The 13,167-nt window shown below is 35.6% G+C and overlaps 1 non-coding gene across 1 annotated transcript; it reads right to left on the bottom strand.

The window, feature by feature from the left end:
• Nucleotides 1-2,467: 2,467 nt before the first annotated feature.
• LOC131150084 (5S ribosomal RNA) lies at nucleotides 2,468-2,586 on the bottom strand. The gene has a single exon (XR_009135468.1). It is a non-coding gene; the product is annotated as a 5S ribosomal RNA (ribosomal RNA).
• Nucleotides 2,587-13,167: the final 10,581 nt, after the last annotated feature.

Here is a 13,167-nt window from a genome sequence, read left to right as displayed (position 1 = left end):
TTTTTGATTAGGTATTAAAAGGTTGATCTTGAAATTGCTTATACATATACATATTTTTTAAACAAGATCATTACCTAATTAAGGTTGTGTGATTGATTGAATGGTTTGATTCAAGTGTGTATTAAGATAAAAGATTTATATTTTAGATATATTAAAACACTTGAATATATATATATATCCTTGGTATTCAAAAATATCTATTTTATTAAGGGATATCTTGTTTGGAAAATCTCATACTCAAGATTTTATTCTTTGAATTACATATCATATACATTTACATATTACAAAGATCGAGTTGGGATTAAATATTTGATAGAAAGTTTTTTAATATATATTGATAAAATATTCAAGATAAGGCTTTTTATCAAGTTCACATTAGATATATGTATGCATCTTTACAAAGAGAACTAGAACCCTAGTATACTCCAAAGCATTTTAAATATATCATTACATGGGAGTTGTGATTAAAGAGGGTTTGTGTGTTGAAGTATATCATACATAAACGATTGTATCGTTTTTATACATTCATGAGCTTCAAGTTTAATCATATGTTAATGTTCTAGAAAATTGAATTGTACTCACAAGCTTTTGTTAGAAGCATTGTTTTGAGTGTTATTTTTCAGATTCTATTGTATACACGGTTCGGTATGTGAACCGGTGTGTGAGGAGAGAGTTGTATCTCTTGTAAGCAGCGGAGTAGGAGGGAGTCGTGCCTCTTGTAAGCAGTGGATTGTAAGGGAAGCTCCGTCCCAATTTAAGGGGCAGGGATTTAGTGAAATCCTTGAGTGGTTACTCAAGGCAAGGACGTAGGCCAAGTCGGCTGAACCTCATAAAAATCGTGTTTGTCTTCTCTCTTCCCTTTACTCTTTATTTTCAGCACTGCATTTAAATTGTGTATATTGCATGTATAGGTTGGATAGCCTTACACATAAGTAATTGAGTAACAAGAATTCATTGGTAAATATATAAGAAGGGTTTAAGCGGTAAATAAGTGTCAAAGAATTTTTTAAATACCCAATTCACCCCCCTTTTGGGATTACAAATGATTCAACATAAGTGTCACACCATAAACAACAAATCTCCACATTGGCGATTATACGAACCCTAGGAGAACCCGAAAACATATCTGACTGCTCCATTTTGAACTCAAAACGCTCAGTTGGGACATGCACCAAGTCCAAGCAACACCGCTTGAACTTGCCGATGGTAGTTTCAGCTTTTACCATCAATCCCAATACATTTGTAGATGCAGCACTCGAAAACTTCACCTAGGCTTCCAAAAAGACCTTCCCACAACTGTAAACACAAAAACTATAGCAAGTCTTCTATCACCAAAGCCTCCTGTGTAGTCTTCAACAAAACTAACAACTGATGGTTCACTCTGTTGCCTTCTAAAACAACCCATTGTATAATCGTGGGGGACCTTTGACATATCCTGGACATCACAACCCATCCTTGGGTATTGAGCGGTAGACATTCCATATTGATACTCCATAAAACCCCTTTAAGACAGCAAACAAAGTCTCCCTGCGGTTCCATCCATAAAGCCACCCTGAGATAACACCAATCTCCCTGTAGCCTGTCCACTAAATCACCCTAAGATAACACCAATCTTCCTATAGTTTTGTCCATATGAATCAATAAACCAAAGCCCATCTTGGCCATACACAATACATTCATGTCAAAACCTTTCAATAGAGTTTCTAACTGATCAGCCTTAGTCAAAGCCTTTCTAGCCAATAACATATTATTCACACACAACAGATACATCACTCTATAGCATCCTATCACCCTCTTTCAAACTGGAAGCCTCACCAACTCACACACCTGAGTTAGTGGTTTGATAGTACACATGAACCCACCATGATTCTGCTGGTCTCTTGAGTTGAAACTCCTTGCAATATGATCTATGTCATCTCTGCCCTAAGTCTGTTGCTCCACCTGCATCACATACCCATTCATACCATGATATTTTTGACATGAGATAGAACTCCCCACATTTCTGCCCCGAGTCCCTAACTCCACTTGAATAACATGATTGCTGCTATTGCAGTTTTTTGGCATTTTTTTCTCTTCCTTTACCAAGTATGCTGCCCTACGACTTTATCACGAAAAGCCATGTCCTCGATCACCCCTTTGTTTGCTAGAGGATCACCCAACTTACACCCACATTTCTTATACCCCAGAAAAGTGTACTGTTCAAACATAACACAAAGTTTAGATTCTCCATCACTAGAATAGTGCACCAGTAGACATTCACTCACAATTGAGTAGTCTACCACAAAACCTGCCCACAATTTACTTGCAACTTTTCCATCCAGCTATACCTATGACGATCGGTCACATGAGAAATGCGCCATACTCACTGACTTCACCAAGAAGTACTCTGCAAGCCCTCTATATAACCTGCCCTACTCACAAAACTCCTTGAACAAAACCAGCGTACTTTTTTTTTTAATTTTTAAAAGGGGTGCAACACGAGGACTTCCTAGGAGGTCACCCATCCTAGTACTACTCTTGCCCAAGCACGTTTAATTGTGGAGTTTTGATGGAATCCGATGCATTAGTGCTAGTATAATCACACCCCAAAAAAAAAAACCACCGTACTTAGTCCCAATGTTTGACTTGAGAATCTCTCTCCTGGTTTGGTTCTCCACCTCAACCACTATATGAAGTACACCAAGACCCTTCGTGATAAACACATGAAATAGATATGTCTATGCACTGATGCTATTATCATCTGTTCCCAAAGATTTGAATACATGTAGTCACCCATATTCTTTAACCGCATATGCCACAAGATATCTGACTCAAATTCAACAGTTGCAACTCCACCTACAATCGTAACATCTTGCAATGCATAGATATTTCCCGCTATTTTCCCCCTTTCATCACTATCAAGTTACCTTCACACACTTTCATTTCTACACATCCAGACTCGTAACAATATCCATTACGATCTAAAGTTCCGAATGAAATACCATTCTTACTTAGACTCGATTCATGCTTTACATCACATATGGTTCTTACAACACCATTATTTATTTTGATTTTGACATTTCCAATAACAAACATTTTGCATGAAATATCATTTTCAATCAAAATACAACCAGTATAAACTAACCTCTAGATGTCAAACCATTTTCTAGGATAAAAGCATCCGATATCTAAGATCCAAGAATCTCTTGTGAGGCACTCCAAACCCGGTGAAACATGTAGCATATCTCTATCACTACATTCTAAGTCTTACTCCACCACACTTGCAGATTTTGACAAACCCTTAGACATATATCAGAATTCCCATTTTCATGAAAATAATGCCGAAAAATTTTCATCCATGATGTGATACAGCATGTCCTTAGCCAAAAAAAAACAAATGATTGCTCCTAATTCATTCCAAGTCATTGCATTTATGCTATTCGATTGAAATTCTGTATAAACCTTTCATCATACCATGTTGCACCAAGAGATCCTTCACTTCAGATGCCATACAACATGCTCTGATACCAATTGTTGTGAAATAACGTCTTTTACAACAATGGACAGCGGAATAGCAATATTGTTGTAAAGAATCAAACAAGCACTTGCAACAATCTAAATGGTGATAAACACAATATATCCACAACCATAATAGTATAAAGAAAGTAAATATAAGAGCAACGACACCAAAGATTACGTAGTTTGGCAAAGCCTACATCCTCAGGAGCAATCGACTAGAGATTTTACTATAAAGATCAAAGATTACACACTACAATGATCTTCTCTCCTTCTCTCACCCTATCTCACTCTCTTACATGTCAAAATATGCCCAGAAAAAACATATATAACAAGCCCTCAGAGGCTTCCCTCCAAATCCCAAACCTTCACAACGTTTACATTCAAAATTCAAATATTTTCTCGCAGCCCAGAAGCACTCGTCGATGAGAACAAGGCACTCGTCGACAGGACAGAGAAGACCAATCGTGGACTAGTCTATCCACTCATTGACGAGTGTTTGCTGCTGCCCTGCACCAAGAACACATCCATATATTTTCCTCCCCTTGTTTATAAACCCCCGAAGTATAAAAGTCACACTATAAACAATATCATACATCAAGAGAAGGGAAGAGGAGTAAGCTCTCCTCACATATTGTGAAACTCTTCAAACCTCAACAACAGAATTCATGATGCAAGCTACACAACTTGAAATTAATTTATGTTTTATGTTTATGTGCCTATAATTAATTTGGAAAATCTTTGTTGATCTAGAATGTTATTATTATTGTTCCCCAAAAAAAGGTTATCAATTATTATTAGTTTTCAAACTTGTTCTAATTTCTTCCAGATTTAATTTTTGATTCTTCGTGCTATGTTATGTGTGTATTAATTCATAACAAGAACAAGAAAAATAGGATGATTAAATTCATATTTTCAACAAATTTAAATCTTGAACAGGTTGAGCCATGACCGTGAGATTACCATAGTTTTCAATTATTTAATTAAATGAATAATTTTTTCTTTTTCTTGAGGAATGAATTGTTGTTTGATGGGTTTCTTAAAAATGGACAAAAACTAAGTGGTTCAGGCATGGGAGGAGAATTGAGCACATGCTCCTATTTATTGGAAATTTGGATGGATAAAAACACCCCACTTTAAAATATTATTTCATAAAATGTGTAAGGTTTTCAAAATTAAATGAAAAAAAAAAAAAAAACCCACCAAATATATTGAAGAATGATGAAGAAATAAGTGCAAACCTAGATTGTAGGAATTTAGGTTGAGTGTAACTCAAGACTAGGAATCAAGTGAACAAGATGAAGTCTTCTGCATACATTAGCCTACCACACGCAGGGTCAGGCACGTATGGGCATGTGGGGCCCATTATAGGCCTAAAATAATAAAAAAATAAAAATAAAAATTTTTTAAGGTTTTTAAAATTTTTTTCCCAAATTTTCTTGGACATAGACCATAATTTTTTTAAATAACCCAAACATCATTTTCTTAAAATTTGAAATTTTGGGAGTGTGTTTTCGTTTATGCTCTTTGATTTTGGGGACAAAATCTTTTATGTTGATTTATGATATATCCAGGAGATATTCATATTATACATTCTCAGAACTCCTCGAAACATTTGAACATAGAATAAAATTAAAAATCTTTGATAGACATTTATATACAAGTTGATAATGATTACATGCTTAAGTTCTTGATCAATATGGAATTGTAATTTTGAAAACAATCTTGTGACCATAATTATTTGAGAATTAATCGGCATATTGATTATGTCCTCATCTATCGTGGGGTACAATTGATGATGTTCATTGTGAAGGAACAATTTGAATAATAAAATAAATTTTTTTAGTCACATAAATTGTTTTGGATAACAATTGGCGCTTGGAATTCCATGATCGATGGTCATACCCTCTTGGTGTGTCATTGATTGTGAAATTTTTGGCATTGTACATTCGAAGATTCAAGTGCTGTAGTATCAAATTCCAAATTATATAATATTTTATTACTTTGGTTTGTCATGAGATAAATTGTTTAGTATTGTAGCTTGGGAACCTTAGACAAGGCTACAATGGCTAAGGGGTTTAGCCTATGCCTTGTGTTTGAATAGACAATAAGGAAATTATATGCCTTTACAACATCTAGCATTAAAACACTATCTAAAACCAATTTTGAGAATTGAATTGAGTCTCTTAGGGTTTACCTCCCCATCATAAATGTGGATATGGCATTGAGATAAGATGAGCTTGTGAAGCTAAAAGAGATTGTTTTTTTTTTTCCCCAATAAAATGGCTTATCATAAATAAAAATGGGAACACTCAAATCGAGTGCGTTTGATACTTACAAAGCATTCTATGGAGAAGTCCACTAGGCAAAGTGTTCTTGAGATAGGGAATACTAAGGATTTCCTGAAAGCTATTTTTGAAAAATTCTTTAAGTTTGAAAAGATTGACAAGGAGACATACATGAGATTATTTAGTTCTAGTAGTATGATGGTTCTAGTAGAGTGTGTGAGCACAACATGGAACTCGCTCATTATTATAAAAATTTGAATAAGATGAAGGTGTTCTTAGAAAAGAGTTTCTTGGTAGGGAAAATTTGAAATCCTTACCCTTTTAGTTTGATGCAACGAAAACATATTATAATGCTCAGAAAGAGGAATGAAAATTGCTATCTGCATGTGGAAGACCGCTTTTGAGTGCTTAAGTGTTGATGAAAAGGTGAGAAGGGTGGGGGTTTCGCTTGCTTCGGCATGTAATTGTTGTGAGATGAGGCAACCAGAAGATATGGAGCATGTGTTAAATAAAGGAGACCTTGCTACTGAGGTTTGGAGGAAGGTTTTGGTGGAGGTAGGTGTTCCTTTCCTTAGACAACAAAGTTGAAAAGAAAGAGTCCAAATGTAGTTTAATAGGGCTTCCAGATTTTCTTAATTGGGATCATTGATGGCTTTGATTCCTTGTTTAGTTGTTTGGAGGCTGTGGAGAAGGAGATGTATAGCTAGAATGGAGGGGAAATTGGAGAGTAGTACAGATGCGTGGTTGTCTATTAAGTATTGGGTGGGGGTTTTGAGCAGGAACATGACAGGAATGACTCAGTTAAAGGATGCTGATTTTCGGATATTGTAGAATCTGGAAGTGCAAATTGTGAATACAAGAATTAAAACAATGCAATGTGTGAGATGGCTAAAATCGGGGCAAGGGAGGTTGAAACTAAATTTGGACGGGAGCAGCTTGGGGAACCCAGTGCTGGCGGGTGGTGGTGGCATCCTTAGAGACCATACATGTTCTTTTGTTTTTGGTTTTTCAAAATATTTTAGTTCTTGTTCAAATAATGAAGTTGAATTGAGAGTTGTGTTGGAGGGAATAAAGATTTGCAAACATTTGGGCCATACTAGTATTGATATTGAATGTGATTCGAATATTGTTGTAAATTGGATAAGATCTAGTAAGTGCTCCTTGTGGTATTTGTGGGATTTTTGGAAGCAGCTAATTGGTTTATTGGAGGGAGTAGACTTTTCGATAAAGCATTGGTATAAAGAAGGGAACAAAGTGGCAGATGCCTTGACTCGTCAAGGTGCTATGGGGAGGAATAGTTTGTTTATAAATAGTAGTCAACTCCCTAGAGTTATCAATGAGTTGTATAAATTAGAGAAAATGGGTACGACTTATATGAGGTATGTTTAGCTGATTTCCTGTTGGTTTTGGTTTATGCTTTATGTTGTTTATCTTTTGTTTGTTTTGTTGCGTGAGATTTGTTTTATAGGAGGTTGTTTTGTTTTGTTTTGCTTGGACTTGTAATCCTGCTTTGGTTGGATGTTGATGTTGTTTTTTGGGAGACCTTTAAAGTTTTGTCTTTTATTTCTCCCTTTGATTGTCTTTTAACCATGGTATTCCTTGCTAAAAGTGAGGGTTTATTAATAAATAAATGGAAGCGCCGCCCTTCTTTAAAAAGAAAAAAGAAAAAAAAAAAAAAGAGAAGCTTGAATGAGATGATTGTAATTATGGTTCAAGAGGAAGATATGCTAAGGAAGGGTAAGGTGAATTTGGTTCAGGTTGTTACTCATGCTCCATCTTATTTTGATGGGATTATGAAATTTGACAAGAATGATTATAGAAAACCTCAACAATCAATTGAATTTAAGGTTAATGGCTTTAAGGGAAAATGCAACTTCTATCACAAACTTGAGCATACGAAGATGGATTACTGGAAGTATAAGAACTGGAATGAAAAGAATGGAGTTCAAAATCTAGTAAATGCCAAATGAGGGTAAGTTGAAGGTGGACATGGGGAATGGAGTCAAGACTAAGTGGAACAAATGAGAACTATTAAAATGTTGACTTTTGGTCACGTTTTAGAAGTGAGAAACATTGGTTATGTACCGTAAAGAGGAAATTGATTTATGTTTCACTTTTAGAATAAATTTATACAAACATTCATCGTCATCTCACTCTTGTTGCGACGGCCTAATGGGTAGTTATCGATATATCATCTTATTTATATGATGAATTTTCTCACTGTAGTTTTATTAAGCTCATTCATAAAATATTTGACTTGTTTGATCCATTTAAAGCCTCATTTTAACTTTAAATAGGTAAGAGAATCAAAACTATGATTGTGGAGGGCACATGTGATGAAATTAGGTAGAATCATGGATTGACTACATTGATTGTAGAAACACAACTTAAGAAACTTTTATTTTAGGGTGTAAAGTGGAAGTATGTTTGTATAATTCATAGTTAAAAGGATCTTGACCTTAAAATTTCTAATGATCATTTATTGGTCATTCGTTGGCTCAAAATCTTTTGAGTTATACTGTCCTTTCTGTAATTTTTTCTCCCACATTGGTAGAATAGTTTCACATTAGTATAAAAGGTTGTTTTTTATTTTTTATATTATTTTTCCTACATTGGAGAGAAGTGTTTTTTGGACTTGAGGTTGAAGCTATATAAAGAGCTCAACTCTTCATTTGTAAAACACACCTCAAAGTTGTACATTGTCAAGAAGTAATGGATTGATCATCGGCGCCTAAGGAGGTAGGTAATTCTATATCGAACCTCGTAAATTTCTTGTCTTGTTTATTTTACTGTTTTATTATTAGTTTCTGCATTGCTTTAATTTCTTATATATTCAATAGCAATAGTTGTAGTATTAGTGTTTGGCACAAGTGGGGTGCGTGACACAACAATTGGTATCAGAGCTAGGTTGAATAGTGTTGATACGGAGGTGTTCCTCTGTTAGGATCCTTGATTCCACATTTGATACCTAAGAAAGACCTTGTCTAAGCAAGTGCTCAGAGACCATTGCAGCTCAGTTGCTCCCTGGAGGTCGGCCTGGTCAAAGTGGAATTTCATAGGATAAAACAGAGTAGACACAGTTGGTACGTACTATTCATCCTAGGCCTTTTGCTTTGTTGGTTGCTATTAAATATATAGAAGATGGCAGAAACTAGTGCAGCAGTAGAAGAAATTCTGTCCACACGAACTCCAAACCCGTCGGATTTGACATCATCATCAAAGACGATAGCTAATGCTCGGTTTGAGGTAGAGAAATTTGATGGTACCAACAACTTTGGTATCTGGCAATGTGAGGTGATGGACATCTTGTATCAGCAAGAACTAGATATTGCTTTGGATGATAAACTAGTAGATATGGGAGACAAAGATTGGGAAAAGATCAATCGTTATGCATGTGGTACAATTCGTTTGTGTCTCACCAAAAATCAGAAATATTGTGTTATGAGGGAGACATCTGCAAAGAAATTGTGGAAGACATTGGAAGATACATTTAAAACCAAGAGTCTGGAAAATCGACTCTATTTGAAAAAGAAATTGTTTCGCTTCCAGTATCAACCAGGTATTTCGATTAATGACCACATAAATGCTTTCAATAAAATTTTAGCCGATTTGTTAAATTTGGATGAAAAGGTGAAAGATGAGGATAAAGTCATACTGTTACTGAATTCTCTCCTTGATGAGTATGAACATTTAACCACCACTTTATTGTATGGGAAAGATAAAGTTACTTTAGATGTTGTTTGTACTGCATTGATTAGTACTGAATCCAAAAAGAAGGATCAGATGGTCCACAAGGAAACAGCAGAAGCACTAACAATAAGGGGATGTTCTCAGAGTCATATGCTTGGAAGGAAGAGTAAATCTCATGGGAGGAGTAAATCTCATGGGAGACCTACTAAAGATGAATGTGCTTTTTGTCGTAAAAGAGGGCATTGGAAGAAAGATTGCCCTAAATTACAGAAGAAGAATAAGGGCAAAACACATTCTAATGCCAATATAGCCAATGATGATGGAAGTGATTTAGATTTTTCTCTTGTTGGAACATCTTCGTCACATTATTTTGGTGAGTGAATTTTGGATTCTGGTTGTTCCTATCACATGTGTCCCAATAGGGAATGGTTTTCTAATTTTGAAGAATTAGATGGTGGGGTTGTTTTTATAGGAAATGATAATACTTGTAAAACAACTAAAATAGGATCAATACAGTTGAAATGTCAAGATGGAACTATTAAGACCTTGACTGATGTTAGGTATGTTTCAAGCCTAAAGAAGAATATGATTTCATTGGGTTCCTTAGAATCTAAAGGGCTCACTATCACTTTGAAAGATGGAACCTTAAAGATTAAATCAGGTGCACTGGTGGTGATGAAAAGAATAAGGAAAAATAATTTGTATTATTTACAAGGTAGTATAGTCATTGGCTCAGCAGCAGTTGTTTCTGAGAAAGATACAGGTTCAGATACAATCAGGTTATGGCATATGCGATTAGCACATGCAGGAGAAAAATATTTGCAACAATTAGCTAAGCGAGGTTAGTTAAAGGGTGCAAAGGTGTGCAAACTTGAATTTTGTGAGCATTGCTGTAGTGACCCGAAGAATAATAGTATTTAAATAATAATGAGGGAGAGCAATGGAAACAGAAACAGAAGGAGGCAGTAAGCTTCGTCGATGACATTGCATTCTGAAGAATATAATTTCAAGGAATTTTTGTTGACGAATATAGGGATTCATCGACGAAGGTCTTCAGAACCTCGTCGACGAGAAAATACTGAGAAAAGGATTTGGGCTACTCTGAATTTCGTCAATGAAGGGTAAGGTTCATTGACGAATTTACTAAAGAACTCGTCGACGAGGTGACGTATCTCATCAACGAATTTGGCCCTATAAATAGTGCAAACTCGGATTTTCATTCAATTCAGTGCTTTTCTCTCTCTCTCTCTCCTACGGTCTCTCTCCCTTCTCTCTTCGATTTTGGCCCCGCCAGTCGCCGGATTGACGATCTGAAGCCACCACGACGTTCTTGACGAAGTTCTTTTCGAGTTTGCTGGGGCGGATTGTCGGTGGGATCGAGTTGGATTTCATCCCAAATTCAGGGTAGGACCTTTTAGTCAAATTTTGGTCTTCTGATAGTTATAGGAAATGATGTAGGTAAAGAAATATTGATATTCTGTTCTGGAAAATGTTGTTTTCAGGGTATTGTGTAGGAGGCCCTACGGGTGTTAGGCTAGTATACCATAGGGGCTTTCAGTAATCAGGTAAGGGAAATATGCTATGCTAGGCAATTTTACTATGTTGCAGTATAAACTACATGTATTTAATAGAGGATTATTCACGATAGAAATTTATACAGTTTATCATTTATACATATAATATGTTTAAAATTCTTATGTGGCTTGAGAATATGAAAATTGTACGGAAGTATGTTATACGAATTTCAGTACCATGATTATACGAATTTTAGTACCATGATTATACGAATTTCAGTACCATGATTATATATTTTTTCAGAGTTATGATCATACAGTTCTCAGTACCATGACGTACGTATTATAGTTACAGTTTATTCAGTATCATGGTTTATGCAGTTATTTCAGAATCATGGTAAATCAGATAGTTGTATATAAAGATATATTATATAGTATCAGACCCTGTTGGACCATACAGTTACAGAGCACGGTACCGTAGCTACAAATATTTTAGTTATGAGTGCAACCACGTATTTAGATAATACGTGGTAGTAGGTCGATCGTATAGTATCCTAGACATGGACAGGCTCCCCATCAGATATCAGTTGAGGAAGGCAGATCAGACTGAGGGAGTATAGTGAGTTACCCAGGTCGGCCAACCAGTGTAGATCCCGCCTACGGGCCGCACAACCCTATCATGAGATGTTAAATCATGATACATAGTTATCCACAAGGAAAGTTTTCAGTTACTATTATGTATATACAGATTTACAGAGACAGAGAATATACCTATGTACATTAGAAGTATTTTGAATAGTAACCTACAATACTAATATGTTAAGTAACATGGAAATGGTGGTGATTTTTATTACTTGTATTGTATTTACATGATTTTATAGAAATAGATTTTCATAGTATTATAACTCATTTTCCACACACTAGTAATAGCATATTTCGTCTTACTGAGCATTGACTCATCTTAGTGTTGAACCATTTTTCAGGTGATCCAGGTAGGCGAGCAGATAGAGGGGCTTCAGTGTTACCCTGACAATAAAGTGAGTATTGTGGGAGTATTTTTATATAGCCCTAGCCAGTTGAGGGTATTTTGGGGAAACAGTTATATATGTATATTTTGAGACATTCTAGCACTCTGGCATTGTATATAATTATATATGGTTATGTTTATTTGATTTCCGCTTCTTGCTGCTTAGGTTGATGATTCAATTAGGTATCAGAGCATTTTAATTGTTATAGTATTATAAAGAAAAACATGGAAATTAAGTAAGTCGTTACAATTGCATTCTGGGAAAACAAACTAGAGTGAAATTTGGCACAGCAATCCACCAGACTGAAGGTATTTTAGACTACATCTATACAGATGTATGGGGGCCCACAAAAACGGTTTCGTTGGGTGGTATGCATTATTTTGTCACTTTTGTTGATGATTTTTCCAAAAGAGTTTGGGTGTATTCTATGAAGCATAAAAATAAAGTGTGTGATATTTTCCTTAAGTGGAAAAAATTAGTTGAAACTCAAACTGGCAGAAAGATTAAACGGCTCAGATCAGATAATGGTGGTGAATACATGAGTGACCCATTTATGAAGGTATGTTAGGATGAAGGTATTGCTCGACACTTCACAGTTCGAGATACACCGCAACAGAATGGGGTGGCAGAGCACATGAATCAGACTTTACTGGAGAAAGTTCGAGGTCTGTTGTCTAATGCTGGGTTAGACAAAAGGTTTTGGGCTGAGGCTATTAGATATGCGTGTCATCTCATCAATCGTCTACCATCATCTGCAATAGGGGGAAAACACCTTATGAGGTATGGTCTAGAAAGCCTACTAGTGATTATGATTCTTTACATGTATTTGGTACTATGACTTATTATCATGTTAAAGAATTTAAGTTGGATCCAAGAGCCAAGAAAGTAATATTCTTGGGGATAAGTGCATGAGTCAAAGGATATCGTTTTTGGTGTCTAGAGACGAAAAAAATGATTTTAAGTAGGGATGTGACTTTTGATGAACTTGCGATGATGAAGAAAAAAATACGCAATGAGTCATGAGTTAAAGAGAAGACCAGTGGTACTCAACAATAGATGGAGGTTAAGAGAATTTTGGAAAACCCAGTGAGAAATGAGACTATACAAGGAAACTCTCTAGTTACGGTGGGGAATAGTGTACAAGAAGAGGAG

The sequence above is a fragment of the Malania oleifera genome, chromosome 2 (assembly GCF_029873635.1).
Source record: "Malania oleifera isolate guangnan ecotype guangnan chromosome 2, ASM2987363v1, whole genome shotgun sequence".
In the NCBI taxonomy this organism is placed as follows: Eukaryota; Viridiplantae; Streptophyta; class Magnoliopsida; order Santalales; family Ximeniaceae; genus Malania; species Malania oleifera.
The sequence above is the reverse complement of the archived record's forward strand: the minus strand, read 5'-3'. Positions and strand labels throughout refer to the sequence as shown.